Here is a 4,540-nt window from a genome sequence, read left to right as displayed (position 1 = left end):
TTTGGTTCTCGCCCTAGTGCTTGGCACGGGCTGGTTGTATGGTGACTTGAGAACTTTTGTATTCTCGACGGTTGTACTTCTTTCTGAGATAGCAATGTATATAAGCTTTGTTTTAAGTTTTGGATCCTCGTTTTGCTCTTTCTTGTGGTTCTATTTCTGATTTGTGTGAGTGAACGACTGAGTCCCGGTGAGAGATGGGCAGGCGGCCCGCCGAACCCTGGGGTACGCCCCAGGGGGAGGTGGGGCTATCACAGTTGGTATCAGAGCTTAGGCTTCAGATCTCTGTAGTATATCCTAGGCTAAAGTTTAGGATGCCGGACTGTGGGAATTCGATTTGACTTTAAAGTTAAGCAATTGAGGGATAAAACCTAGAGCCTGCTTCGCGTGGTCTCTGCGTGGAGTGAGCCTGGACTAAGTGGTGAATGAGTATGAGGGACTAAGTGCTCGTTCGAGCATAAGCCATGAATTGTGAATGTTATAGGTTTTACATTTTCTTATGGTATTTTAGGATCATAGATAGGTACGTCGGGTAGGAATTTCGATTGTAGATAGTTTACTCTTGGGACTGGCCAGCTCGAGATGTGAATTGTCTTATTTCGGATTCTTGTGCCCGAGTACTCCAAAGTTGAGGTGGCGTTAAGTACTTGGAAATTGCATTTTGGGAACATGAACAGGCTTTGTCTGGCTAGAATGAGCACGAGAGGTCAATGGACATCTAGTTGGATAGAAAGTGACGTGAGAGACCGGACAGGGTTAACAGGGTGTGGGGCAACGTATCCCTTTTCTTTTGATGCACCCATATATGGCTACTACATGACGTTAGCATGTGAATTCGTGTATATATTATCTGTCAAACTTGATATGTATTTGTGATATGTATTTGTGTATTTGATTATCTGCCTCCTTGATCTGGCGTGTTATGTGCGTATATGTTTACTTGTGTATTTGGTATGTTGGAATTGGTGCTTAGTTAATTTACTGTGTTTATTCACTAAAATACCTTTTGGGGAAAAGAAAAGAAAAGAGAGAGAGAAAAACATATCTATGGACGGGAGACGTAGTCGTGGACGTGGTCGAGGCCGGGGAACTGAGCGGACCCCGGAATCAAGAGGAGAAAGGGAAACGTCAGCCGAGCAAGGGCAGGGATCAAGAGCTGCGACTGGAGACCAAATGGCAACGGCAATGCAACAGATGACGGATATCTTGGCAAGACTGGTGGATCAACAAGGCCAAATACCCGTAACCCAAAATCGGAACCCTGAGATGGGCGAGGATAAGGCTCTTGAAAGGTTCCAGAAGTTTGCTCCGCCAAAATTCCTTGGAGGGCCCGATCCGGACGTGGCTGAACAATGGATAGAAACCATGGTTAATATCTTCACAGCCCTAAACTACACTGAGCAAAGGCAAGTGAACTTTGCAGTATTTCAATTTGAGGGACCGGCCCGATCATGGTGGAACGTAATTAGAGCAAAGTGGGAAAGAGAACAGACCATCTGGTTATGGGCAAACTTCATAAGAGAATTTAACGAGAAGTACCTTCCACCTTTAGTCCAAGAAAGGAGGGAGGAGGAGTTTATTGGGTTACGCCAGGGAACGTTAAGTGTGGCCGAATATGAAACAAAATTTACAAGATTATCCAAGTTTGCTTCTGAACTGGTAGCCACTGAACGGCGCAGAGTAAGACGGTTTATACAGGGACTGAATTTGGACATCCAAGAGGCGTTAGCCGCGGCGCAAGTGAATACTTTTACGGAGGCCCTTGAGAAGGCTCAACGAATCGAGAATGCAAAGGCACAAGTAAATGCCTCCCAAACTCGGAAAAGAAGTGCAGTTGGTAGTGTGATTGAAGAATCTCCTAGTGAATCAATAGCACCTTCTAAAATGAAGAAAGTGAACTTTTTGTCCTACCCGCCATGGACAGCAGGGGCGGGAAATGAAAGGTCTACCAAAGTAAGCCAAACCGGATATGGGGAGACTTCTCCAGAAAGCCAAAAAATGGCTTCCTACTTGACTTGTTGATATAGGCAACCCTAGGGGAAGACCCTCCTAGAACCTCCCAACCTTGTAATTATCAGAGTTGGATCTTTCCTCCCAACAGAAATTGAACTCGATTGTTCACATGAACTCAAGACCTCTGACACACAAAGGTAATCAGCAACCTTAAGCAAATAAGGATGGATGAAGCGACACCACGATTAGGGAACAAACTAATCGATAAAGTCTGATTTGAATCCTAAGCTATGAACTCAAGAATTCAAGAGTAAGTTCGATTAAGAACTTGAAGGAAAATTCCTCACGATTTCTGGTTGTAATAATCTGTCCCTTCGCTCATACAATAGGTGCCTTTTATAGGCTAAAACTAGGGCAAATCCGGCCCACATAAACCTGGAATAGGAATTCGGTTCGCATAAAGAGCCAGCTCTTTAAGGCTTCCCGATAAGGCCCAATAAGTAATAAAATACTCTACGACTAACAACTACTAAACTAGGCAGTCTTAAAACAACTACCAACTAAGCTAACAAGTATGAGATCATTCTTTCACTTCAAACGTACAAGTGAACAAGGTAACTTCATGGTCCATCAAATCTTCAAACTTAGCTTGCTTCTTGCTTGTATGGTGAATGATCAAGGCTCGTAAAGCTTCCTTTACCTTCTTGGATCTTGATCTTGTCATCGGACCGCTAATGTGGACCAAAGGATCCTTGCCCCAAGGTTGAAGTTATTGCACACCCGTATCCGCATCATTCCCTCTTTCCTCGAAAAGATTCATCCTCGAATCTTCAAAGTCTCCTCTTGAAAGTGAGTAGTCCACAAATCGATGGTGCGCTTAAAGGACAGCAGTGTTGGAAGTAGACGAATGACTACGAGCCATGTTGCATGTCGTTTGGTCAGCTTCGGGAAGCTCTCAAACAAGAACATGCGCCAAGGTAGGAAAGAGCTTGTGTAAGGCATGTGAAAATCCCAAGTGGCAATGAAAAAATCTCTAATTAGTCTTTGGTCATGGATCTTCACATTGACACCTTGATTGTGCAAAGGTGTAAAATCCAGCACTAGTTGACATTGATTTGAATCATCTTGCATGGATAAATTGGGAGCAACTTGTTGCATGGATGAGACACTAAACAACTCGTGGAGGACAACTTTGGGATCTTGCATGACACACAATTTCTCATCTTCCAACATATAAGGTAGCAAACAATTGAATTCCACTTCATAAGGGTTACTCGAACTAGCACAAGTTGAAGCTGACAAATTGAGCACTTGTCCACCAGCTTTTGGCTGTGTGAATAAGCATGAAAGATCACCACCTTTAGTTGGAATAAGCACGAAATCAGGTTGTAAGTCTTTAATCAAAACTGAAAAATTTTGGACAGCTTTACAACCTGCAAAAACAAAATAACCTTCAACTTGAAACAAATTAGAAATTGGGTAAAGAAGTAATGGTACATCATCAACTAAATGGTAAGAAGGTATAGAACAAGTTTTAAATGTGAATACTCCCTTTGCCACTTCATTATTCCTTCCACCAATTGATTCAACTTGAGAAGGCATTGCTAGCCTTTTACACTTTTCTTCAAAATCTGGATAAGAAATACAAGTGTTAGGATGGAAATTATACTCAAAAGAAGGTAAAGATGATGAATGACCCATAGGTAGCAAATGAGAGTCAAATTTCGAAATTCTCCCTTCATGGTGGATTTGACGTGATTCCCCTTTGGTATGGACAGATTTGAATTGAAATTGTTCCATGAGATGATTCCAAATAGATTCAATTCCTAAAAGACAAACTCCATGGAAACTAGTGAATTGTACAAGTGACTTTGGAATGGAGCATGGCATGACTAACTTCACTTGACTTTGCTTAATCTGCACAAATGAAGAAACACTAAATAAAGCAAAGGTAAGTTCGTTAGAAAAATAATAAGCCCTCACATTTTTGCTCAAAATCGTCTCACTTTCTCTCTTTTCTTCCTTTTTACCACTCATCTCATCAGATTTTTCCATCTCTTTATCTAGTTTAACGCCCTCGATTGTTTTCTCATCATCAACCTCCTCAACAAATGGTTCAATAGGATGAGATACTCCTTTGTTGGGAATAGGGTCAGCTATCTCCTTCTTAGAAAACTCACTTTGATAGCATCCATTTGACTCCATTTGTTTTTGGTGTAGAAGACGTTGATATGTCTCCCAAAATGACTCCGCATGAGGTGGTTCAACTCTAAGTTTAGTCTTAGAAAATGCTGAATGAACCTTCTTATCACCTCTTGCATAAATCGGCTTTAAAGAGGTAGATTGCATGGAACCCCTCCTCTTGAGAGATTCATTCTCTTGCTTGAGTTTATGTTCGTTCTCTCGATTGTACAAGTCCGTGGTATAATGGAAGGGTACAAATCGTTTCCTCATCACTTGCTTCATTTCAGTCCAAGTGGCAATCGGTTGTTCCCTATTTCTCCTTCTTGTGGCACATACTTGCTCCCACCAAATAGATGCATAATCTTGAAATTCAATAGCTGCAAGTTTCACCTTTTTCTCTTCGGAG

Source organism: Coffea eugenioides, chromosome 9, assembly GCF_003713205.1.
Source record: "Coffea eugenioides isolate CCC68of chromosome 9, Ceug_1.0, whole genome shotgun sequence".
In the NCBI taxonomy this organism is placed as follows: Eukaryota; Viridiplantae; Streptophyta; class Magnoliopsida; order Gentianales; family Rubiaceae; genus Coffea; species Coffea eugenioides.
Note: the sequence above shows the minus strand (reverse complement) of the source record.